The 27109-nt window shown below is 48.7% G+C and overlaps 1 long non-coding RNA gene and 1 pseudogene across 6 annotated transcripts in view; one reads left to right on the forward strand and one right to left on the reverse strand.

The window, feature by feature from the left end:
* The window catches only part of LOC149337125 (uncharacterized), a 131414-nt gene that overhangs the window by 44603 nt on the left and 59702 nt on the right, over positions 1-27109 (reverse strand). The window lies entirely within an intron of this gene.
* Positions 17687-20574, forward strand: LOC149337127 (uncharacterized; annotated as a pseudogene).

Here is a 27109-nt window from a genome sequence, read left to right on the forward strand (position 1 = left end):
CTGAGAGACCGGAGCTCACGCGGGTCGCAATTCTGTGCGACTCACGCGCTGCACTCGCACAACTACAGCGCCCCAAGCGCGGCGCACAGTGTGTGCAGTGGCTGCACTATAAACTATGTCAGCTCAGTGCGCGCGGCTGCGACATCGTCCTGCAGTGGGTGCCATCTCACGTCGGCCTGCCTGGCAACGAGGCTGCGGACCGACTGGCCAAAGCTGCTCACGGCAACACGGCCGTCCCACTGTGCACGAACATCACTGTGTTCGACGTGGCCCGTCACCTCATGCGATACAACGTCGCTCTGTGCCACCCAGATCCGCGTGTCGCATCGGGAAAGATGCCACGGTCGCTTCCTTTCCATGCCTTCGGGAACGCGGCCATATCTCTTCTCCTGCGGCTCCGAATCGGCTGTGTGTGGCCAGCTGAACGCCGTCATCGCCTCAGAGGGGAGGGCGACCCCTTGTGTGCCGACTGTGGTGACACGGAGACTGTGGAACATTTGCTGTGTCAGTGCCCCGCTCACGCAAGCGCGCGCGCGGAAATGTTGTCCAAATACCGCGAGCTCGGTTTGCAAGCGGACACCGTCGGCGCTCTCGCATTCTCCCCAGGGCCCCCCCGAAAAGCACAGAGTGCATTGACCGCGCTCGTCCACGCTGGTCTACGGCGACGCTTCTAGGCGAGGGCAGCTGCCTCCCCTCGTGGTCCCTGGCCTCCTCTCCCCAAGCAGGCTTCCCCCTATACCACCGGCGCGCTTTTTGTTGTGCTGTTGTTGTTCCGCGCGCCTGCCTTGGCGCCCCCGTCTCCGCGCTCCCCTCCGGTGCCCCTTTGAAGCAACCAGACCCTCTCCCATCACTCTCTTTCATTCCCTCAACCCCTACCCCCTGTGCAGCGCAGCGAAGGTGATCTCCGCTTAGAGAGACAGTTGCACGCGCTGCACACAAATGCTTCATTCATCAAAGAACCACAACATCACATTGCGAAGGCAAATGTAGAGAGCAGAATATAACGTCTTGCACTGAATAAGATTACACTGTACTCGAAACTTTTGGGCAGCGCATGGGTATGTAGGTGCCGTATACACATCGTATCACATTTCGGAAGCCAGCAAACTGGAAAAATTAAGAGAATAAAAACGATACCTTGAGCAACTGCACATGCAAATATATCAAGGCGGAAAACAGGCTCATGGATCAGCAAGGTGTCTGCAGGATTTGTCAGTCCTCAGAAAGTGTTCGCACAACCTGTCAATCACACTTCGTTAAGACTTAATTGGTAATTAGTTCAAACTTAAGTTTCGTTTATAATGAAATCACGGATATAGCGAAGACGTAGTATGTCATAACACGATGGTCATGTTTGGTTTTGGTTCTTTGGGGTTTAACGCCCCAAACCGACCCAGGCTATGAGGGAAGCCGTAGTGAAAGGCTCGGGAAATTTCGACCACCTGGGGTTCTTTAATGTGCAATGACATCACACAGTGCACGGGTGTCTAGAACTTCGCCTCCATTGAAATTCGACCTCTGCGCCTCTGCATCCGGGCACAGGTTGAGATGCATGGGTAGAAGCCTAACAAATGCAATTCATTCATAGCTGCTAGCTTTGCTGTAGAGCAGAAGCATGTGCTGCATATTATGCGAAAATATTGTAAATATCCATGATTTTTCGTAAGAGTGTTTCTTTTTTGAGTAAACAAATGTTCTCTATGAATAAAGTCCTCGGAGTCCACAGTGTGCGATTGTATTATGCAGATATTGCAGTCAACAGAACAATTAACCCTTCGGCTTTATTACAGCAGAAAAATGACTAAGGCATATTGTTCGGGCACAGGCTCTCAATTTTTTTTACCGGCGGTATATATAACACCCCCCTAAAACTATTTCTGGCTACACCACTGCTGCAGCCCCTTCACCCTGTGCAGGGTAGTAGAAAGGTTTATTCTTCTGCTTAACCTCCCTTGCCTTTCCCTGCCTCCTCCTTTATTAAGGGGCACTAAATTAAGGCTTCCTTGGTGCTCCCTGCCACTTAGGCAGCCTTGAGCTCAAACAGAGATGCTTCCGGACCTCTCTCCTCTAACTGAAGGCTTGATTTCCCACAAGGCCCTACAGGCGATACTGCACGCAGTTCGCATATGCCCCACGCTGCAGCTTCGAGCACGCGTAGCAAAAGCAGCAGCCGCTGAGCCAGCACAGCTGTCGTGAAGTGCCCGCCCCGTCGTCTTTCTTGCTGTGCCGCGTGATTTTTGCCGAATGTGCTTCGTGAGAATGCTGCCACGCGCGTACGTCTCTGATGTCGGCAGTTTTGAAGCCTAATAAAGGTTTTATGCCGCGCAGCTGCACAGCAGTGTGTATAGATCATCCCGTTAGAGCAATACAATGACCACGAGTTTTCAGCATGCTACCGCTTCTCCAAAAAGCTCTCCTAGCCTTAGCGGCGGAACTGCAAATTAGGAACAAGGCAGACAACAGAGGAGCTCCACTACCACCCGTGCTGAAGCTGCTCACTGCGCTCCGGTTTTACAGGACCGGTGCCATGCAGACTGTTCTGGGGGACCTTGTGAACGTGTCTCAGCCTGGAGTCTGCGGAAGCAGTTGGGAGATGACACAACTAATATGTGTGCGTCTATTTCTCAAGTACGTGAGCGTGCCAAGCTCAACTGAAGCAAAGAGAAGGATGACCACATTTTAGATCGGCGGGTTTCCCAGTGTCAGGCGGTGGACTGATTGCACCCATGAGGCCGTCAAGGGTCTCGGTGGGAATGACACTGAAAATCTAGGGAAATAGAAAAGGTGTCTTTTCGTTAAATGTGCAGGCAAGTGAATGCCATACACTCTTTGAACAGTGCCTGCCTATGTTTGCTCACTGTAATAGTTACTAATCGTTGAAATATTATTCCTTTATTTGCATGAAGGACACTTAGTGATGGTAAATGTCAGCAAAATAACTGCCATCAAGACAGCTTGAAACCCTAAACCCGCCCATTGGTAGAGCAGCATCAATGCCCTTCACATTAAACTGCACATCCTGAGACTGCAAGGGTGTTTTATGTGAGTTATCAAGTTTTCTTTGCTTGCAGGCTGTCACAGGCCCTGCACTTGATTTATGACGTCGTCGCAATGTGGCCCAGCTCGGTCCATGAAGGAAGTACTTTGCATTCTACTTGGTCACCAGGGATACACAGTGTGCCTCATCTTATGACATCACTGGGAAACCCTAGAACATCTGCATAAGAAAGGCAAAACAATTTTACAGTAGTGATTTGAAGTATAGAAGCTTATTATTGTTTTGTTCTCCTTTTCTTATAGGTACAAAAGGAGCCACATAAAAACTCGCAACTCTATCGAGCGCACGTTTCAGGTATGGAAAAGAAGGTTTGGAAAGTTTGGAAAGAAGATTCTGACTTATTTCAGATAATTAACCTCACTGTAGCATGGTACATGAAGTTATCTTGCAATTGTGCATTAAGTAGCAGTTTTCAGAGGACCATAACTATGAAATTTCCTAGTTCCAATGTAAACAAGATGTTGTGCAAAGCATGCATTGAGCCAAATGCAGAAAAAATTATTTCCAGGTATGCAGCATATTTTACTGTGCGTTTTTCTTTTGCAGGTGTCTTTCCACTGCATCCCAGATGAGCCGAAGATGCTGAAAGCATGGCTAATCGCCATAAAGAGGGATCCCTCGTTCAACAATGCGAGTGCCCGCATTTGCTCAACGCATTTCACAGAAAATGGCTTCCTGAGGAGCATAGCTAGTGGGCGCAGGATGCTTACACAGCTGTACCATCAGTGTTTGCATTCTCCAAGCCAAAGAAAACACAAAAGCCACCAAAAGCTCGCCCTCATCCAGTTGTCCCGACCGCTGCCTTTCACGAGTCAACACAAGCATCAAATCTCATAGAAAGTGACAACAGCCCTCCCTTCTCAGATATCTTTAGACGACAGTTCTGCTCTGGAAGAATGCCAGGAGCAATCTACAGAGTTTCAAAAAGGCCAAGAAATTCCTGAACTCGGTCGTGAGCTGCAGGAAAAACGAGACAAGAACGCAAGGCTTGAAACGCGGGTTTCTCTACTTCTGAGGAGGTGTGTGTACTTGGAAAATGCAACAGCAGAATTTTCCACAGAGAAATTCAAGGACAGTGACGAGGATGTGCAATTTTACACTGGGTTGCCTTGTTACGCAGACTTCAGAAAACTGTGAAACTATTTGAAGCCTGGCAGCACGTGTACAGCAGACAACACCACGGCCTCGAGAAAAGAGCCAGGCCGGCATCCTGTTCTTAGCGCAGAAAACCAGCTGTTTTTAATTTTGGTGACTCTTCGGCTTGGGCTTTTTCAGAAAGACCTTCTTGGCCATCGATTTCATATCCACCAGAGTACTGTCAGCAGCATTTTCAACGAATGGATAAACTTGTTGTTTCAACGGTTGGGTGATGTGTCCATGTGGGCTTCGCGTGATGTTATTAAAGTTCATGCTATGCGTTAGCTTTAGCCGGCGTTCTGAAGAGCGCTGGCCCTGGGGTCCCTTGTTTCCTTAACACTGGAGCCCACTATATAAAGTATGTGCTGTGTGGGTAATTAAATGACACAACATAACCTACTGAGTGCGCGTTTTAGGTATGGAAAAGAAGGTTTGCCTGTCTGAGCAAGAAATTGGAAACCGAATTTTTGAGAACTGCAATCATCACAGCACGTGCAGCTCTTTCAGAAGGTTGCCTCCTCTTTAAGGGACCCACTTTCTGACGGAGATGAGCCAGAACTTGAAGAGGACGAAGAAGCACGGCCAAGTGTTCCCTACAGTCACCTGGGCACGCAGCTTAGAACCCACCTCATCGAACGTTGCCTCACGAGAAACCAAAGTGATGCAAATGACAATGAAATGGATTCTCATCAAAGGTAATACTATGATGCAATTACTAGTGTAGAATTTGTGCCCAAAACTAAGCAGGCTGAAAAAAAAATTGAAATATAGAAGCTTATTTTTCTTCCCTACTGTAGAGTGGTTTATTGGCACGTTGAAGTGCTGGCGACGAAGACTCGGACGCAAGTCGTCTAGGAACCAGCGAGGCGAGAGCCCGGCACACAAGCGGCAGTTCTCCAGCACGAGCCTTCCACCGGCGGGGGAGGGCGACGAGCGGAAAGACGTTGCTCGTCAGAACTTTGGCACAGGGAATAAACCGAGGCGACGGTGGTGGGGCTCTTCGCCAACAACATCTGAAAAGCGTCGTCGTTGATGCCTTTCATGGCGTGCTTAATCTTGTCAGCCTCAGACCTAGCCGAATCGACACGCTTGCAAAGGTCAACTACATCTTCAATGTAGCTCGTGAAAGTCTCGCCCGTGTGCTGAGCTCGGACACGCAGGCTTTGCTCAGCGCGCAGTTTTCGCACGGCGGGACGGCCGAAAACCTCCGTAAGAGTGCTCTTGAGAACAGCCCAGGTGGGAATGTCGGCCTCGTGGTTTCGGAACCACAGGTTCGCTACGTCGCTCAGGTAGAATATAACATTTGTCAGTTTGACGGTGACATGCCAGTTGTTATGGCGGCTCACCCGTTCGTATGATTCCAGCCAATCTTCCACATCCTGGTCGCTGTGGCCGCTGAAAACAGCGGGGTCGCGCTGCCGGACGGCACCGGAGCAGATGACTGGCTGCGGCGGAGGGGCGGGCTGTTGACTGGTGTTGGACATCGAGATTTTGTGACTGCGAAGGTCCACGGTGATGGGGAACGGTGAATGCAGCAACCTCCACCAAATGTAGAGCGGTATATTGGCACGTTGAAGTGCTGGCGACGAAGACCCGGGCACAAGTTGTCTAGGAACCAGCGAGGCGAGAGCCCGGCACACAAGCGGCAGTTCTCCAGCACAAGCCTTCCACGGGCGGCACTAGCGCTTCCGTCGTCGTTGGTGGCGGTGCTGAGTCATCTTCTTCATTCCACTACTTTTTTTAGGCACCAAAGGAGCCACATAAAAACTCGCAACTTTACTGAGCGCACCTTTTAGGGTTTTAGGTATGGAAAGGAAGGTGTGCGTGTCTGAGCAAGAAATTGAAAACCTACTTTTTAGGAACTGCAATCACCACGGCACGTGCAGCTCTTCAGAACATTGCCTTCTCTTTAAGGGACCCACTTTCTAACGGAGATGAGCAAGAACTTGAAGAGGACGAAGAAGCACGGCCAAGTGTTCCCTACAGTCACCTGGGCACGCAGCTTAGAACCCACCTCATCGAACGTTGCTTCACAAGAAACCAAAGTGATGCAAATGACAATGAAATGGATTCTCATCAAAGGTAATACTATGATGCCATTACTAGTGTAGAATTTGTGCCCAAAACTAAGCAGGCTGAAAAAAAATTTGAAATATAGACGCTTATTTTTCTTCCCTACTTTTTTTAGGCACCAAAGGAGCCACATAAAAACTCGCAACATTACTGAGCGCACCTTTTAGGGTTTTAGGTATGGAAAGGAAGGTGTGCGTGTCTGAGCAAGAAATTGAAAACCTACTTATTAGGAACTGCAATCACCACAGCACGTGCAGCTTTTCAGAACATTGCCTTCTCTTTAAGGGACCCACTTTCTAACGGAGATGAGCAAGAACTTGAAGAGGACGAAGAAGCACGGCCAGGTGTTCCCTACAGTCACCTGGGCACGCAGCTTAGAACCCACCTCATCGAACGTTGCTTCACAAGAAACCAAAGTGATGCAAATGACAATGAAATGGATTCTCATCAAAGGTAATACTATGATGCCATTACTAGTGTAGAATTTGTGCCCAAAACTAAGTAGGCTGAAAAAAAAATTTGAAATATAGAAGCTTATTTTTCTTCCCTACTTTTTTTAGGCACCAAAGGAGCCACATAAAAACTCGCAACTTTACTGAGCGCACCTTTTAGGGTTTTAGGTATGGAAAGGAAGGTGTGCGTGTCTGAGCAAGAAATTGAAAACCTACTTTTTAGGAACTGCATTCACCACAGCACGTGCAGCTCTTCAGAACATTGCCTTCTCTTTAAGGGACCCACTTTCTAACGGAGATGAGCAAGAACTTGAAGAGGACGAAGAAGCACGGCCAAGTGTTCCCTACAGTCACCTGGGCACGCAGCTTAGAACCCACCTCATCGAACGTTGCTTCACAAGAAACCAAAGTGATGCAAATGACAATGAAATGGATTCTCATCAAAGGTAATACTATGATGCCATTACTAGTGTAGAATTTGTGCCCAAAACTAAGCAGGCTGAAAAAAAATTTTAAATATAGAAGCTTATTTTTCTTCCCTACTTTTTTTAGGCACCAAAGGAGCCACATAAAAACTCGCAACTTTACTGAGCGCACCTTTTAGGGTTTTAGGTATGGAAAGGAAGGTGTGCGTGTCTGAGCAAGAAATTGAAAACCTACTCATTAGGAACTGCAATCACCACAGCACGTGCAGCTTTTCAGAACATTGCCTTCTCTTTAAGGGACCCACTTTCTAACGGAGATGAGCAAGAACTTGAAGAGGACGAAGAAGCACGGCCAGGTGTTCCCTACAGTCACCTGGGCACGCAGCTTAGAACCAACCTCATCGAACGTTGCTTCACAAGAAACCAAAGTGATGCAAATGACAATGAAATGGATTCTCATCAAAGGTAATACTATGATGCCATTACTAGTGTAGAATTTGTGCCCAAAACTAAGCAGGCTGAAAAAAAATTTGAAATATAGAAGCTTATTTTTCTTCCCTACTTTTTTTTAGGCACCAAAGGAGCCACATAAAAACTCGCAACTTTACTGAGCGCACCTTTTAGGGTTTTAGGTATGGAAAGGAAGGTGTGCGTGTCTGAGCAAGAAATTGAAAACCTACTTTTTAGGAACTGCAATCACCACAGCACGTGCAGCTTTTCAGAACATTGCCTTCTCTTTAAGGGACCCACTTTCTAACGGAGATGAGCCAGAACTTGAAGAGGACGAAGAAGCACGGCCACGTGTTCCCTATAATCATCTGGGCACGCAGCTTAGAACCCGCCTCATCGAATGCTGATATATTGTAGCCGTAACATCGTGGTGGAGGTGCAGGGTAGAATGTCTGAACTGCACTGTGCACAATCGAAAGAGTTCTTCAACAATATCGGCGGTGAACTGGTGGCCACAGTCGCTGATTCCCGCTCGCCAATTCAACCTCTCGCCGCTGGCCTGTTGAACCAGCTAGAACACCCCGGCTGTGAGATTATAGCCGTAACAATATGAACGACAACTGCTGCTTCCATTGCCCATGAAAACGGGACAAGAGATCTCGCAGCCCGCATTGCAGCAACAATGGTAGCAGACGACACTGCTCCGTGTATGTCCTTGTGACATGGAGGAAGGAAAACTGAGGAGAGGCCTTTCCCATACAACGCCCTGGGACAAAAAGGTGTGGAGGAAATCATGTGGCTTTTCTCAATCGGGAGGTCGTTTTGTCTGAGCACAGCTTAGCAACGGCGTTGTAGTTGCTATTTACAAGCAAGTTTGGTCGCAGAGGGCCACAGCGTACCATTTGCGGTGCGGCGTAGGCGTACTTTCCTCACCTGCTTCAGTTTGTTTTTGGCTGGACTCACACGCTGATGTTGACAGCGTTCAGTCACATCTCAAGGTGGAATTCAGTGCAAAACTCTTACGCCATGTGCACGGATTTGAACGTGCTCGGCGACAATGATCGCATGGGCATTTCATCTACTGCGACACTGCTCGGAGCCGTTGGGAGACCGCCGCTGCTCGCTGAGGGGCATTCGTGCTGTTTGTTCACCAGCGATTCAGTGTGACCACTTACAGAGCAGTTGTTGGCGTATTACGCGAGCAGTGTGCATGTGCCATTCGTGCTCCCGTTTCCATCAGTAGTGAAACCTCGTTAATACTTATGCATGTTCTTGCAACGCTCCAGCAATTATAACTGGTGCTGATTACAATATAATTGGCATTTTAGTTTTCGGGCGATTGCCGGGGATTCCCTGCTGAATTGAAAGATGCATACTGCGAAAAGAAAGCTAAACAAGGCGAAATTAGATGGTTGCGCAACCAAGAAATTCTCGATCTACAATGGAAAGACCGACGAGTAGTAAATATGATGAGCACAATGCACACAGCCCACGAGACAGTCACCGCAAAAAGAAGACAAAGTGGAAGTACCTGGACCCAAACTTCTATCCCAAAGCCTTTGCTAATTCACAATTACAATTCTGGAATGCTTGGAGTGGATAAATCAGATCAGATGATTGGCTAGTACAATGTACTGATGCGTAGCGTCCGCTGGTGGAAGACCCTCTTCTTCCACTGCATCGACTCTGCAGGCATCATGCATCAACAGTTTTACACTTTTCCAGGAATACCGCAAATTACATCCAGAAGTCCCTGAACTGGCCAGAAATGCTTCCTTTGATCATCTAGCTTTCAGGGAGGTACTGGTTCAACAGCATCATCTTGAAGGAGCCAAAAGCCCCCGCTTCAGAAGCCCCAAAAACTGGAGAGACGTTAAAATTGTAAGCTCTGCTATCAGCAAACAAAAAATTAGGTGAAAACTTCTGTTTTCTGCAGGAAGGAAGCTCAGTCAAAACCAATGAAGAGATAAGACAGCTTCTGACACTTCATCTCACAATGGGTGTTTTGTGCTATCCAAGGCTGAGACTATACTGGAAGCCTAGCATGAAATCTGGTCTTGTTGAGTCAGTCAGCCTGTCACGAAACTGTTTCGGGAAAACTCCAGAACAACCTGCACATCGTTGACAGCAGTAACCCTAGCAAGACAGAAGGCCCTTGGAAGGTGAGGCCCCTGCTGGATGCTTTTCAGAAACGGTGCAATGAGCTCGTGCTGCCAGAGGGGCGGCTCCGCATTGACGAGCAGACTGTGCCCTTCAAGGGCCATCTGGACATCAAGCAATACACAACAGGAAGCCACACCAGTGGGACGTGAAAACAGTTATGCTTTGCGGCAAATCTGGCCTTATTTACGACTTCCTGCCATACCAAGGCTCGACAGCTACCATATCCGACCACCTGAAGCGTAACTTGGTGTGGTGGTGGCGCTGCTGCAGTGGCCTGCACGGCGAAGACGATGACGGTGTGGAGTGCGCGTGGAGTGTAGGGGACGTGGCAGTGTTCGAACGCCGCGGTTGTGGCTGGGTCAGCTGCGGGAGACCCATGTGTGCTGTGCCGCAGTAATGTGACGGCTTTGAGCCGCCATCTGACCAGTGCCAGTCTTGGAGAGTTGCAACGACGCGTCAACTTTGGTTCGCCGCCGTCGCGGCCACCGCTTCGCTTGGGCATCTACCGACCTGTGTCGCCTGGCAAACCAACGCTCCAGATTAGCGACTCCACCGTGTACTCGGGACCCACTTCGAACCGTGAGTGGCACGGGACGTTTGTCGCCGCGCAGGCATTAGGCCATTGGCTAGAACGCCGTCGGATAGATTGGAGCCGTACGTGGCCGTGTTCCGTAAGACCACCGCCTGCCTGTGTGCACACCTGTTCGCAGTTTGTGTGTCAAGGTGCAGCGACGTATAAAGGTGTCGTAACTAACGCGCCTATTGGTGTCGTCTTTGACGGGCGCGGCGAACCACCACACTTGGGCATCACAGGTGCAATAGTTATGACACCATAGCGCATTCCATCTGGTATGGGACACAAGTTGCATTTTGACAATTATTTTACTTCTTTGCCTCTGCTATATGAAATGCGGAAGGAGAAAATATTTGCTGCGGGAACAATAAGGTCTAATTGATGTGAGAAGTGTCCCTTGATGAGCGAAAAGGATGTCAGAAAAGGGGGCACGGCTCATCAGACTGCCTTGCAAGTAGGGACAGAAAGATGGCAGTGACTAAGTGGCTGGACAACAGGTCGGCAAGCTTGGTATCCAACCTTCTTGCCGTAAAGGATGAAGACGCCGCTAGGCGATGGAGCAAAACAGAGAAATGTTTTGTGGAAATTAGACGACAAGCTGTAGTCTGTGCATACAACCTCAGCATAGATGGCGTCGACAAAGCAGATTTTCTTGAGGAGCTTTACCGTACAACCATCCAGTCAAGGAAGTGGACCCTCAGTATGATATTCCACTTCATGAATCTGGCAGCAGTGAACGCCTGGCTTGAATACAGGAAAGAAGCAGACAGGCAGCTTATCCCGTCAACAAAACAGCTTGACTTACTCGAATTCACCTTGAGCGTTACTGAGGTGCTTTCGGCAGCTGAGAGCAAACCTTTGGATCCGAAGAGAGGAAGGCCCTGAACGTCCCCTCTGCAGCCTGTACAGCAGGCTAGGTTCACAGAAAACAGGCCTGTTCAAGATGTCAGGTTTGATCAGATCGAACAATGGTCCATTCATGACGATTCAAGGGAGCAGCAATGCAAAATGGAGTATTGCACTGGAAAATCTCGCATCCAATGTGAGAAATGTAAAGTCCGCTTGTGCCTTTCAAAGTGTTTCACACTCAGTACTAAAGAAATTGTGGTTTCTTGGCGCTTCGTGGAACTCCGGGAATAAAACCATCCAAAAACTTCATTTCGCAACCCTTGAGCTCCGATGTTCTATTTTGCAACCATATCGCTAACTCGGTACCTACTTCCACTACGAGGTTCATAGTTTCTAGGGATGTTTGGTTTATGGTTTTATGGGGTTTAACGTCCCAAAGCGACTAAGGCTATGAGAGACGCCGTAGTGGAGGGCTCCGGAAATTTCGACCACCTGGGGTTCTTTAACGTGCACTGACATCGCACAGTACACGGGCCTCGAATTTCTCCTCCAAAGAAATTCAGCCGCCGCGGCCGGGATCGAACCCGCATCTTTCGGGCCAGCAGCCGAGTTTCTAGGGATGTTATTTGACCAATAAAAATATAGCAAAATCTGCCACCGAAATGAAAAATTCAGGGCCTAAAGGGTTAGGGGTGTCATTTTTGTAAAGCTGGAGAGCAATGCCTCTACTAGACATCTATCATCCTGCAAAATAATATACTGGTTTCGAAGGCACAGTAGTTGTTTCTATGGCTTTGGAGTGAGAGATGGGGCTATCAGCCATGCTAGCAGCAAGCACTTTGTGATAAGATTGCATCTTTCAAAGCATAAAGTTTCGTAAACATAAAAAACTGCTTTCATTTCCTCTCCCTCCACATTAAAAATCGCAGCTTACGCACTACTTGCCTCATTGCTTTCATTTAAGTTTCATATAGGAACAATAAGGTCATCCCCGATTTCTTTATTATGCAGATAAACATGGGTAGTGGTGAAAAAAGCTACACTGCAAGCTCACACTGCCACAGGTACCTACTGAACATGGGTCCCTTCAGTAGGTATGTTCGCCACGCGTCGCGTTGCTCGCGAAAAACGCTCCATGCGGTTCCAGCTTACAGTCTCAGTTATCCCTTTGAAAAAGAAGTCCTGCTCATTAAGCAGTCCTGCTTATTAAGCAATACTACAATATGCTGGCACAACACATGATGTCAGAGGCTTAAAAGTACCATCAGCGCCTCGACCACAGAGACTGCACCACCTGCGAAATTCAACTCCACCGGCAACACAGTGGAACAATGACGACCCTTCAAGCAGACCTTCACGCTATACTTCGAAGCAAACAACACAGCAACAGCAGTGCCCAGCAAGTAGCACTTCTTTTGACTGTCGGGGGCACCACACTTCTTGACATTTATAACACTTCGGACTTCGAAGAGCAGAACGAAGCAAGAGCACATCCAGAATTTAACTACACAAACGTAATCAGCCTTCTGTAATCAGACATGTAATCAGACAAAAGCACAATGAACTGTGCTCCCGATATGTCTTCTGCTTGAGAATGCAGTACCCGGAGTAGCAGTTCGATAATTCCATCACAAACTTGAAACTGAAAGCACGCGAGTGCGGGTTCAGAAACGAATGAGATAACGTGATCCGTGACCAGATCGCCTGTGGAATTCGAGGTGAAAGAACGCGAGCGGACATCCTAAAGCTCGATAACCCAACCCTCTAGAAAGTAGTGAATGTGTGTCTTGCTCACGAGGCTACAAAATGTCAAATGAAAGCATTTAAAGAGGGATCGGCTACAAGTGACAGCAAAGTCAACACTGTAAGGAAGCATAACCGTCACACATTCAATGGGAAAAGGCCGAAAGAAAAGGAGGGAAATCTTCGATGGCGATTCCATTAAAATGTCAGTACTGCTGAGAAAGCCACGAACGGAAAAGAACAGCCTGCCCAGCTTGGAAGCAAGTATTTTATGAATGCACTTTGTTAAAACCGTTTTATTGATTCTACTGTATTGACTGCATCTTGCTCCTGCTGGTCTGCGTATGCCACAAGTCTGATGTTGTATCCACTCCTATATTGGTCCAGGTTTGACCGATAGTATGTACAAATAAATAAGTGTCCATGAAGTGCAAAAAAAAAACTACTTAGCAGCAGTGTACAAAAGCAGTAAGTTAGTGGTTCGTCTAGAGGTCGACAGCAATGAAGGGGACATTTAACAACGAAAAGCCCAGCTCGGTCTACACACTCCTAGAAGTGAACAGAAACAAAGTGAAGTTTCAAGTAGACAGCGGAGTGGCAGTTGACGTGATAGCAGCCAAACACGTCCATCCACAGTAGCTGAGAGCGAGCTCAACGATACTGCGGACAAGAAATGGAAATGAAGTTTGCTCAAAAGGCCAAGCCCAACTGAGATAACAGCCACAAATGGAAAGAAGCATGTCCTGGAATTCGTAGTTGTTGGCGATAAGCTCACACCTCCAGTCGGAAGGACATGAACTTCCTTTAGTGCATTGTCCTGATCACCGACATTTGAAATTCTGGTTGCACTGGTCTTCCTAGATCTTTGGCATGGCATTGTTCTTTCTGCAGTTTCATTATTCCTCCTAAATTGGCAGACACTTGCAAACTGTCCCATCGCCACCAAGTAGAACACACAAATGAAAGCACAGTGTGTGTCAGCGTTGCCAGTATGGAGGCATCACCCATGTACAAGAAAGCAGCTGCCTGTCTTTGTCTCTCCAGGATCAGGTTCCAATGTGCTCACTGGCGCTACACAGGCATCAACTACAATTGCCAGCCTACAGCCTTCAGTACACTATGCGGATGGCATCGGGGTGTTGGCTCACGTGGCGCCATCTTCACCAAGGTGCAGTAGTCTTGTGAAGCAGGAACATTTGTGGACCGCAGTGCTCAGCCTTGGATGCAGTCCAAGAGTGAGCAACTATGCCGGTGGTGCCAGAATTTTCTGAGTACCTATTACTGGGACCCAATGATGTCATAGACATGTCATTGGAGGCGTCCGAGGTTGGAACAGCACTAGGAGTAGCACAGAGTCGTTTGTCGACAAACGTGGAATTATCACAGCATAAGCATTGTGAGAGACCCTTCATTCACAGTCTTTTTCTCATAGTTTTTTAGTTTTGCTGTAGTTGCAATACTTGTTTTGTGCGTTCGACTAAAATGAACTGATCAGGTGAAGTTGTGTTTAGAAGCCACAAGTGTCCGCACGGAGCAAATTTCTCAAACTTTTTCCATTCTGGCCGATCGCATAAAATATGTGATCGGCAGGGCAGCTGAGTGTAGGATTAACGCATCAGGGGTTGTCTCTGCATGGGAAACTACACAGTGTGGTGCCCGAGTAAAGTAATGTGTGTAAGGTTCCCGTACGTAGCTGGAGTAGTGATCCAGGTTCTTTAGGTGGCTGATTTGTGTGAGATGACGAATGCATAGTTAAGATACTGCAGTGTTTTCAGTGAACTATGTTCCTTCTCGCATTGTTAGGATTCCCGTCCACTGGAAATGCCTGGTGCCCGGTAGGTACACGCGGGCCAGCGAGTTTGCTGTGTCATTTCCAAGCATGACCATGTGACCTGGGATCCAGATTTGGAAGCCGTGCTCACAAATTACTACCTCCCATCAGTTCACAAAGCATCATCATTTGCAGAAATTTCCCGCACGTTTTCTGTCATCAGCAAGTTACTCTGCAACGAAAGCTCCCAGCAGCGTATACACTGATAATAAAAAACAGTATGAAACAACAATAATGTATAATAAAGCTAAGGCATTTTATTTTTATGCCAGTTTATGATGACATATCAACTCGCCTGAACAGCCACCCTGATCAAGTTCATTTCTAGTTCATCGGGCCCGTCCGTATGCATTTCCGCAAGTACGGCTATCACCATGTCGTATATAACAACAGCTCTCTGCAGAGCAAGGTTAGCACACATGTCTTCAAGTTTGTCCTTGTTTTCAAGCACTAAAGGTTTTGTCATGACATGCCAACTCGTCCAAACAGCCGCTTCGATTATTCACTGTTGCCTCTGCTTTCTGTACAAGACTCAAAAAGAACTTCAGTACTGATTAGTGTCCGGCAACATTTCCCAAGAGGAAAATGAATCTTCAGGGCACAAAAAAGAAGTGGTATGGTTTTAACTTAGTTGAACCGAGTAGGTGTGCGAAAACATGTGTTCAGCTTGGCATCAAAATGAACTGAGCAAGCGTCCTTACAGCTGTGTCGCCACCACAGTGGCTTATGCATCAACAACAGCGTCTTCGGAGTCTCGTAGTAGTCGAAGCCAGCAAACTGCCCAAAGGAAGCCCAAGAGGCACACGCGCAGTCCTGGTGGCACATGCTGAGCTACTGGCGCTCATGTAATGCACGTGCTGACGACACAGGTCCCATGGCGCCATCTAGCAGCACGGCCAGTAACCAGCTGTGGTCACGTGGGTCACCTTCAAGGTCAAGCTTCACACAATTTTCTTGGCTGGAGTTGGACCCCATTAAGGAGTGCTTCCACACTAAAATGCTGCAGAGCGAGGATGTACATAAAGAAGACACCAATGCTTCCAGAGTACAAGGTGTGTGCAAGGCTTTTATTTGTTTTCAAGAGCACATTAATCCTCAATAAACCCCCAAGCATCAAAGATGCCACTGATAATTAGGAAACAGGAAAACCATATTTTCAGTTTCACCACACGTCATGCATGTGCTAAGCCAACTACAACTCTTTCCAGCATGGTGCTAAAGCGTACTCGAAGAGGGCAGTGGGCTTACTCTCCAGCCAAGCCCCCCCTGGCGGTGGCGCCGGAAATGTCAATGATTTTTTATTCACCGAAAGGCCGCGTCGCGGCACTGATGTGAACTTCACTGTAGCACTGGGCCTGAAGCAGCTGAAGTGTACTAGCTGGACCGTGTCAACCGTGTTGGAGCCTGTGCGTGCGCGCTTGTGTTAATTATATCGTTTTCTTGAAACGTCGAGCTGCTCGCGTTTTGTCTGTGAAATTTCGTTCTCCAGTAACATGTGGAAAAGGTGTATGCAGCGAACGTGACCAAGACTTCGCATAAAATTTAGGTAGCGTACCTCAATGCCGACAAAACCACTGCTATGCACCTGGGTGAAGGACGGGTTACGTTCACGTGAAGGCTGCCCCAGAGATATCATTATCTGGTGTCCCAAAGAACGGAGAGTTGCGAAAAAAAATGGGAGAAGAATCTGCACCGCGCGGACAGAACCCTGGAAGACACGAGCGCGGTTTGAGAATTGCATTTTGAGCCGCAATTTGTGCTTCGGGACTATGTGCACACCAACAAAGGAAAAGAAGTACGAATTTCACATGGGAAGCAGATTTTTCGTGCCGACGCAGTCCCAACTATTCTACCTAACTTGCCGACGTACTTGTAAAAAAAGACCGCAGGAGAGACCACCTAGAAAAAGGAAAGGACCAGACCATTGTGAACTTCCAGCTAAAGTGCCATGCTCTGGCAATGAAGGCGTTGCCGAAGGTGATGCAGGCACCAATCATCAAGACAGCTTAGAACTTTACTTCGAAAGCTCTCTAAATTCTTCCTTGAGGCTGGAGCTCACACTTTCAGCGTGGAACACGGGAGAGTTCTGCAACCGTCACCTCAGGGCATTGGACCCTGGACTGCGCCTCCGTTTTTCATGCGATATACCGCGTCGTGAAGCAACATTACTGTGTCGTCTATGGCTCGGCGTTGCCTTCACAAATAAGTACGCCTTCCAGATCGCGATGGCCGACAGCCCTTCTTGTGTAAACTGTGCCTGTGAAGAGACAATCACTCATCTCTTGTGTGAGTGCCCTGTCCTTGTGACCGAAAGACATAAGCTGCGTTGTGCTCTGGACCGCCTTGATCCTCGCCCTTTCACAGAGGCCAAGATCCTCAGTCCGTGGCCGCAACAGTCGACTGCCATCAAGGCTTACAAGGCACTATTTTGTTTTTTTACGAGAGACTGCCTTGATTGACCGATTGTGACTGTGTTTCTCGTTCCTGCCCTCTTCCCTCTTTAATCCCCTCATTCCCTTCCCCTGTGCAGGGTAGCCAACCAGAAACCTTTTTGGTTAACATCCCTGCCTTTTCCCTCTATCTGTATCTATCTATCTATCTATCTCTCTACATGCCCAGGAAGTTTCAGGAAGCAGTGAAGTCAGTCTAAAGTTTTTGTGCTGCTTGAAAACGCCATCGGAATACTGGAACATGCACAAAGTCCCCAATAGCGATGGCGTCATATACTGCACATCGTTGTTGACCTCGAAAGGAGAGGTCAAGTCAGAAAAGGTCGTCATGTTTTTTCACTCGTCATCCAGCCCCATCTGCAAGACATTTGCCGGCTAGGTGTTTTGATGAGCGAAGTGATGACTGAAAAAAGGATGCGGAGGCAAAAAAAAAAAAGCAGACTACCAAGAATCGCCGCTGTGAGAAAAGTTAAAAGTCCTAATGTGCCATGGAGTGTATTTCACCAGCAACTGTAATGGTTCAGTTTCCAAACAAGGTACTTGTTATTCATGACCCTTTAGATATAGATTGCACTGAAAAATAAGCTCATATTGGGGAGCAGCGCAACAAAGGCGGGACAAGGATGAGACCAGTGCTTGTCCCGTCTTTGTCTCACAGGAACACGGACCCATGTGCCCTGGGACTGAGGGACGTGACTATGAGACCCTGCAAGAGCAGGTGTTGTCATTTCATCAGGTTCCAGAGAGACCACCAAGAAGATAGAAGAGGAAGTGGGCAAATGCGAGGCCATTAGGAAAAAGGTACAGCTACGACGACCTAAAACAAAGCTCCCACAGGTGAAGATTGTAGGAATCCCCAAGGAGATTTCAACGCCAGAAATAATCCCGAGGATTATTGCCCAGAACGACATGCAATGTGCCGAGGATGATGCCAAAGTTGTCTATGAAAGAGATGGCAAATTGGGAAGAACAGCAGTGTTGGAATTAACAAAGAAAGGCTTCGAAGCCTTCAATGGACGCAGGGACGTGAACATCCAGTGGACAAAATGTCCTCTCTACGATGCAACCTACGTACCAAGGTATAAGTGCTGTGCATGCATTGGGCACACAGAACGAGTATGCAACAACTCACGAAGGTGCATTGATTGCGGACAAGACCATCACGTCAGGCAGTGTAATGAGACGGAATGTTTCTGCAGGGCTTGTGCGGACACTGGTCGTGCGAGGGAAGAATGCCAGCATTCTCTCTGGAGCTTTACCTGTCCTACATTCCTGGCGGCACAGGCAGCTGAAACCAGAGCTCTAGTCGAGAACCTTCAGTAAAAGAATTCAAAACAGGCAACATGGCTCACACAACTAAAATTCTCCAAATAAATTTAGCTAGAGCATTCTCAGAAGAGTTCACCACAATCACTGACGAGATGCGTGCTGCCGTCTTTGAGGAATACGCCCAGAGGCTGCAGCGGTGTATCGATGCTGCCGGCGGTCACTTCGAGGACTGAAACAACTGAGCACTTTATAGCACGAACTTCTGCCTGCTAATAGCTCGACAAAGCGTCTTTTTTTCTCGTTTCACACCGTATACCGCCACTGACTTATCATTGTATTCCTGTTCAAACGCCGGCATATTCCCCTTCCGACTACAGAGCATGCATGCCGAGAAAAGGCAATGTTCTCGTTCTGCTACAGTGCTCGAGAAGACTAACGCATGCTGTTCACTTTTATTGCGTAAATCGTCATAGATAATCCTGGAAACGGTCTATGGTTTACATTGCCGGCACTGTAAAGCACTATAACAGCGATACCTGAGACGACATGGCCCGAAGGATGCATTCAAATCAAGCCGCCGCGCTCGTTGCAGCGCTCGCCTCGGCGCTTCCATCGCAGCGCTTTCCTTCAGCGATGCCAGATGGCAGAAATTCGATGACGGCGGCTCGATTTCAACACGGGTGCTTCTGGTTTCGCATCTCGCGTGACCAAACCTGGTAAGTACCACTTTTATACTTACTATGCCTTAAAACGGACAACAATAAGGAAGCTTCGTGCACGGTTTCACCACAAACGAGCCAACGGTTGTGGCGGGAGAATTTTTCAAACCTTTGCCGATAAAGTTACAGAACACGGTACAATACCCAATTTCTCAAGTGGAAGGCTGTGTTCTGCGATGTGTACTAATTGAAATTTTTGAGTGGAGTTTTTCAGGCGAGCCACCCTGACAGTCAAGAATCGAGCATACCTGGGTCATGAAGTGGATACCAGGATGAGCGGGACTGGAGACAGAAGAGTGAAGTCGAAACAAGCTACCCATCGTACTAACACAACTTTATTGTGCGTCAAGAAAACAAACAAATCGCTGTAAGTCAAGATAACTAACAAACAATAAATAAACGCCCTGAGGTTGCCCGGCCTGGCCCCTTTGCGGTGGTTTCGCTGGCGGTACTACTCCTTCTCTTCCTTTCTTTGTCTCTCTTCCTTTCATTCTCCAATTTTTTATACTTTCTTTTCTGAAATGCAAAATTTTCTTCCTTCTTTTTTGTTCAATTTTTTAATTTTATTGGTTTAAGCCCGTTGTGTCGTATGACGGTGCGGGCAGGGCAGTTTTTTCTTATTTCTTTTTTAAGCCCAAACTAATATCTGTTCCCCAGTGTGACTATGTACCAACTCTCCTAGGTCCCAGTTTTAATCAGTGTGAAAAATAAGCTGCCTATAATGTAGCATAGCTTGCTCATGCAACATTATTTTGAATGAGTTGATGCTTGTGTTCAAGTTTGTACCTAGTGTGGCTGTAGAAATTGACTTATGTACTCATGTTAAACTTGTTACTAATATCTCTTCACAATTTCATGTTGCTTAAATATTATTGTCAAATCAAAATCATCCAGTTATGTGCATCTCATCGTCTACTGCCATTGTAGAGGTTCCTGGATCCAGTCAAGCTGTTTTACTAACAGCTTTTAGCCCTGTAACCTCTGCAGGATGTATTTTTTGCAGCAAAACTAAATTGAATTGAATTGAACTCTACCTTCCTCTTTTTTTCACAGGTGTGCAGTGCGTGTCATGCAAGTATTTGAGGCAAGCATTGCTCATGCGCAAATCAAGGATTAAACGCAGCACCACAAATGCCAACCGTGCTGCTTCACGGAAACTTAAAGCTGCAATCCAGAAGAACCAGACGCTTCTGACTCGTCTCGGCCATGCCAACGAGCAGAGTTTAAAGCTGCAGAAGATGAACTTCGTCATCAACGCGGAGGTCCTCGAGGAAAACATTGCAAGCCTTCCCCCGCGACAGCAGGAAGCTGTGAGGCAGTGCTTTTCAGCATCTAAGGTAAAGCCCAATGGTTTGCGATACAGCAAGAGTTGGGTGCTTGACAATATCATGATGAAGATGAAGAGCCCTCGCCTCTATGAACACCTCCGTAGGAACAAAATTTTGTCTCTTCTGAGTAAAGCAATGCTTAAAAGGTATTCATCATCATACCCCACAGTGACTTCAGTGAAAAAGTTCTGCGGAAACTGAAGACAAAAGCAACAAACCTTGACAGCTGCAAAAGGCATGGAGGCCTGCTAATCGATGAACTGAAACTTTCGGAACACCTGTCTGTTAAGAACTCTGGCATTGTGGAGGGCTTTGTAGATCTCGGGCCATTCATGACAACAAAGGTAAGCAAATACCATCTGACCATGGCATGGTAATTCTCTTTGTTCCATTCCAAGGGAAATGGAGCTAAATTATTGGCTGTTTCACTACAAATGGGAATATGAAAGGCTTTAACCTTGCTAAATTTGTGACAGAGGCTACGATACTAGCCGAGAAGAGTGGTCTCTTCGTAGACTTTATTACCACTGATGGTGCTGCTTGGAATCGCAAAATGTGGAAAATCATGGGAGTGCAGGCAACTGCAAAGTCGTCCACCTGTGAAGTGCAACATCCTGTTGATTCATGCCAACATTTATTTTTTGTCTCAGACTTTCCACATCTCATAAAATGCCTCCGGAACTCCCTCTTGAAATGTGGTTTCAACACTCCAGCTGGTCATGTAAGTTGGCTCAGATGTTTAAGACAGCAGCATGTTTATAAGATTGATTATTTGAGGAGTTTTTTTTCGAAATGAGCCAAATCCACAAACCGAAAGTGGTTTTATGGGGTTTAACGTCCCAAAGCGACTAAGGCTATGAGAGACGCCGTAGTGGAGGGCTCCGGAAATTTGGACCACGTGGGGTTCTTTAACGTGCACTGACATCGCACAGTACACGGGCCTCTAGAATTTCTCCTCCAAAGAAATTCTAGCCGCCGCGGCCGGGATCGAACCCGCGTCTTTCGGGACAGCAGCCGAGCACCGTAACCGCTGAGCCACCGCGGCGGCACAAACCGAAAGTAAAGCAACCCCAACTGTAGTGGCAAGCTAAGCCAGTCAACTTTCCTTTAAAGAACAGATCAGAACAATATGGGTCAAATCACACCAACTGAGCTAGCCCGCAGATCACATTTCCATACCTGCCAGGTCTCCCGAATTATCCGGGAGACTCCCGAATCTTGATGCTTTTGTACGATTGTACGACCAAAACAGAAATCTCCCGGAAGCGCTCCCACGTTTGGCCAAATCCTTTTTCTAGTCTGGCCACATAGCTCCAAGGCTGTCTAGCGCTTGACACCAATTGACATCGTGATCAGTGAAGAGTCTAAAAAGCGTAGTCGGCCAAGCACAGTAGTGAAAACTGCCAGAACTACTTCCACTTTGCTGTTTGAGACTGTAGCGCCGCCACCGCCTGGTGCGGTTCAGGCGTGGCGCTACGGTCGGGTTTTGTCTGAAGTTCCAGTGGCCAAGGTTCTGCCTATAATGTTTCTACACTAACACCGGTTTTTGCTTAGGCAACTTCCGTGCTTGCTTCTGTTCGTTGTTACCTTCGGCAGTTGAGTTGCATGGTCTAGTGCAGTTTTCTGGAGGCGTGCGTTGTGTGTTGTTTGGTGCCGCGTTAACGTAGTCTTCGGTCATGGCGCTAAGCAAAGAGCGCAAAAAATCTCTCCAGGTCTTTTTAAGGCAGTATACTGCTGAGTTTGGATGTATTGTGCCGTCTCGGAAAGGCGAGCATCATGCGTTCTGCACAGTCTGCAATTGTGACATAAGCATCTCGCACGGCGGCAGAACGGACTTGTCTACGCACATTTCATCGAAGAAGCACTCAAGCAACCTTCAGTGCCAAGACAAGCAGCAGCGTCTCCAAGATTTCTTCGGTGCACAAGACGACAGCGATGTCATCCGTGCGGAGTGTTTGTTTACTGATTTCTTGTTGGAACATAACATCCCGCTGAGTGCCTCTGAGCACGTGGGACCTCTGTTGCGCAAAATGTTCCCGAAGTCTGACGTTGCGAAGCGCTACGCATGTTCTAGAACCAAGACGACAACAATTATCGGTGAAATGGCGCGCCCCGCGCAAGAGAGCACGGTGAGTGCCCTGAAAAAGAGTGTGTTTTCAGTGGCCGTGGACGGCAGTAACGATAGTCAAGCGCAGCTGTACCCGATCGTGGTTACGTATTTTGTCGAAGAATTGGGCGTGATATTAAGCTAGCTTCATATTTCTTGCAGGTTACTATGCAGCATGTGAAGGAAGCCTTCAAAACAGACTCGTGCAACGCGACCCTTAAAGCCATGCCTCAAACCACACGACGCCACCTAGAACCAAACGGGTTTGAGAAAATGAGAGTTACCTACGCCTTTCAACTCTTTGGAACAAGGATCTTACAAGCCCTTCATCTGTACCAAGAAAAGCTAGACAAGATATTTGGCACCATAACTGCCACCCAGCAATTCTCGCGGTGAGGAAACTTGACGAGATATTTCAAACACTAAATAACACTAATGGTTGTAGCTTAGCTTATTTCTTTCTCTCGCAATGTGCTCTAACACTAAAGTTAAATCTTCAATATTTTTTTCAGTAAGCTTCATCATCTGATCACCCTAATGACATCAAGGCATCCCGGAGAAGCCCTACAACCACATTCTTCTCATGCGACAGCGCTCAAGGAATTTTTGTTGTACTGGCATCAATGGAAGAAGCATGCGAATGGCAAAGGGGGATTCATAAGTGATTCTACTGCGACACGGTTACGCGTCACCATCCCAAGAACATCCGAATTGCTTGCCTACTTAGCTGAGAAGGTTGGATATAAGTATCTGATGACTCCTTCAAGAATTAGCCATGATAAACTTGTCAACCTTTTTGGAATTGTGAGACAAGACTCTGGCAGCAATGATCACCCTACGCCGTCCCAGTTCTTGGTCATTATAAACTATCTCTCCTTTTATGGCCTCGTGAAAGCAATCAGCCCCGGGAACTGTGAAGTGGATACACTGGTCTCATTGCTAGAAATCAGTTCAGGTGATAATATTGCTACGGATCGACTCATAGAAGATGAGGCAGACGAAGTGTGAGGGCGCTTGGCGCGTGCTCGGGCTCCGAATCCTGTGCAGTGGCCTGTGTTTTGGCATCCGGTGAGCCCTGTGCTTGTGTTGTGATCGGTGTGAATGTACCAGTGTTTTGTGTGGTGTGTACGTCTCCTGCCACGTAACATCTTGATGGAGATGAGGACTCTTCCTTTCCCCTCGTTCTGGCCTAACCCATCACGGAGCTTCGCACGGTCGCTACACCGGGACCACTACAATGACGCAGCCCGGCGACTCACGAAGTCCCACTGCCACTACATTCATGGTCATGGCTCATCCCCGTGACCCCGACATCTTTTCCAGTGCTTCAACTGACAACGCTGATGGATGGATCTCGATGTACGAACGTGTCAGCACCCATAACAGGTGGGACCACACCGTAATGCTGGCAAACGTCATTTTCTATTTGTCTGGCACAGCGAGGCAATGGTACGACACCCATGAGGACAAATTAACGAGTTGGGACATCTTCAAAGAAAAGCTTCGCGCTCTCTTCGGACCTCTGGATGCTTCGAAGCTCGCAGCCCACAAGCACCTTGAGTCGCGTGAGCAGTCCTCCAGTGAAAGTTACATAACGTACATTCCAGACGTGCTTGCCTTATGTCACCAGGTTGACACCGCCATGTCGGAATCCAAAAAGGTGGGCCACATCCTAAAAGGGATTGCGGAGAACGCTCTCCATTTGCTTCTATGCAAAGGCTGTGATACCGTGGATGCCCTTATCAAGGAGTGCCGTCTCTTCGAGCAAGTAAAGAGCCGGCGCATATTTCCACAGTTTCAATGACTTCCCCATACGGCCGCCACATCTTCGTGTGTTATGCAGCAGCCACCAACTAGCACACCTCCCACTTCGCCTCTCAACATCACCGACACAGTCACCCCTTGCTCGATGTGTCCCTTATTCAAGCCGTCGTGCGAGAGGAACTTGCAAATTTGGATCTCACACCTGCTATCTGTTCCAACGGAAAATCCAGCGTCCGGCCACCAAGCCCGGACCTTCGGCGTCCAGCGCCTGCCATGGACGTCAGCCATGAGTACCTGGTCAGCCCCGCTTGGCCGTGCCCCAGCCCGCCTGACCTGAACAGACCTCGCCGCTCACCCCAGCCCCGTCCCCCACCCGGACCACAAGACACGATGAACTGACGACGTTGCCGCGACCATAATGACCCAACCGACCCAAGACCCTGCCCACACGAGGACACCAACCCCCTGCCCCTGCCATTCGGTGCGTCCAAGGACCTCGGCCGTCAGCTCCAGGCACCCTACGGCCCGGATGCTTCGTGGATCGGGGCTCATCCGCCTATCATTTCATCCACCGTGGCGGCCGGCACTTCACAACCTTGCCGCTTCTTTTCTGCCCTGGAAGCCATCGCTGAATCACGCATCCCCTCGTCCATGTCTTCTTCAGTTTACGATTGGGATGATTGCTTGGTGGCCTGGGTAATGTTGCAAAGAAGACGAAGCTGGCAGTGGCGTGGGACGGAGCGCTCGCGCTAGGCCAGTGGCTATTAAATCATTGCTTATCCATCGTTCATCACGCCTCATTCTTCGGCTGGCCGCCACGTAACATTTGGTGTGAGGTGCGGGGGTCCCTTCATCGCCATCCTGGTCCCGGAGCTTAGGAGCCTGCTGTCCACCGAGGTCTTCTGTGCTGTGCTCGCGGCTTCGCACCTCCCGGCACTTCCCCAGCCTGCCAGGTATGCCTCGACTCCGCCGCTCTTCACTGCCCCGCCCCAAGCTCCGACCAGAACACATGACGACACAACGACTGCTGCAACTGCCCTGTGACCCCATTCACCGCCCACATGAGAACCCACATGAGAACCTAGAAGACCCAACGACCTACGACGCCACTGACCAGAGACCCCATTGAGCACTCACCCACACACGGGAAACAAGTACCCCAGCCCCTGCCGTTAGGTGTGTCCGCGGGCCTCGACGTTCACTTCCGGAAACCGGTGGCCCCTCAGTCTTCATGGACCTGGCTTCACTCGCTCATCATCTCTTTCATCGTGATGGCAAGCCCTTCATCTTCTCTTCTCTGTTCATATGTTCTGCCACGCTCATCGTCACGTCCTGCTTGTCATCGTCTATGCCATTCTTCTAGTTCGCGCTCGGGACGATCACTCAGTGGCCTGTTACGTCTCGCCTTCATCCTGGGGAAGACAACGACATGGCAGCAGCGAAACACCGACAAACCCCGAGACGCGCGTTGGGTGAGCGCCTGGATTGCCACGGAAGCCGCGTCCGTCTGCCCGGTTGAGCGAGCGCTTCCCCTACACCGAGTGTGAACGCGTGTTCGTAATGCGCGGGAATGCCGCTCATGGACATTCCGGCGTCTACGCTACGGTGATGGCATCGCCCCCCCCCCTCTCCCAGCACGTGACGGTGGTGTGATCTCTCGGGAGTGAGTGAGTGAGTGCGTGTGTGTCTGTGATTGGTGCCAGTGAGAACTTCCTTCCCCTGCAGGCCCGGCCCCCATCTAGGGACCCTAGGGAAGGGAACTCTTTAAAACCCCGGCAGCGGCACGGCCGAGGAGCTTTTTGTCATCGAATGATCTCCTGATGAGCTGTCGTGATGCAGCGTTCCTGCAGCTCACTTGTAAATATGTAAATTCCTGTATAAAGTCCTCTCTCATTGTCTTTTTCCAGCAGCCGCGTCTCAGACGTCCCTCATTCTCTCTCCGGCACACGACCATGCTACCTCGTATTAAACAAACTGGTGACAGCGGTGGGATGCTGCTACCTCGTCTGTAACAAACTGGTGGCAGCGGTGGGGTGCTGCTACCTCATCCTTAACAAACTGGTTGGCAGCGGTGGGACGCGAAACATCGGACGCCAGCGGAGAGTTGCGGACAACGAGACGCAGAGCAGCAGAACGGCGAGTCGGGGGCAGTGCAACAGCCCTTTGTGATGACTAGTTGCCTGCAGCGGACCAACTGCGCTGGATTCTTGGCTGCGAGGTTTGGTGAGTGCGGGACTTTCTTCTGCTGAGTTTTGCCAGGCTTTTGTTAGTGTCAGGAACAGAGCTGGTAATTGGGTTGTCGTTGCTGCTGGGTTAGTTGCAGCAAGACAATAGCGGGCAGTAGAGAAGCAGCACTCCGAGCAGCCATGGATTTGAAGACGCTGCGCAAACCAAAGTTACTGGAGCTTGCGAAAGAGTTCGGTCTGGATGTATCAGACAAACTCGGAAAACCAGAACTGCTGAAGGCTATTCTTGCGTTAGAGGCTGAAGATGACGAGCTTGCGGAATGCCTTGAGACCATTGAGGAGAGGGAATTGGCAAAGAAAAAGGAGGAGGAACTCGAAAGAGAGCAGCGGAAACAGGAACGCGAAAGAGAGCTGCGGGAACAGGAACGCGAAACAAAGCTGCGGGTACAGGAATACGAAAGAGAGATGCGGGAACTCACGCGTGAACTTAACGCGATCAGAGGAATGAGTGTGCGATCTCGTTTAAGTGTT

This window comes from Amblyomma mixtum, chromosome 7 (assembly GCF_055824585.1).
Source record: "Amblyomma mixtum isolate Tamu chromosome 7, ASM5582458v1, whole genome shotgun sequence".
In the NCBI taxonomy this organism is placed as follows: Eukaryota; Metazoa; Arthropoda; class Arachnida; order Ixodida; family Ixodidae; genus Amblyomma; species Amblyomma mixtum.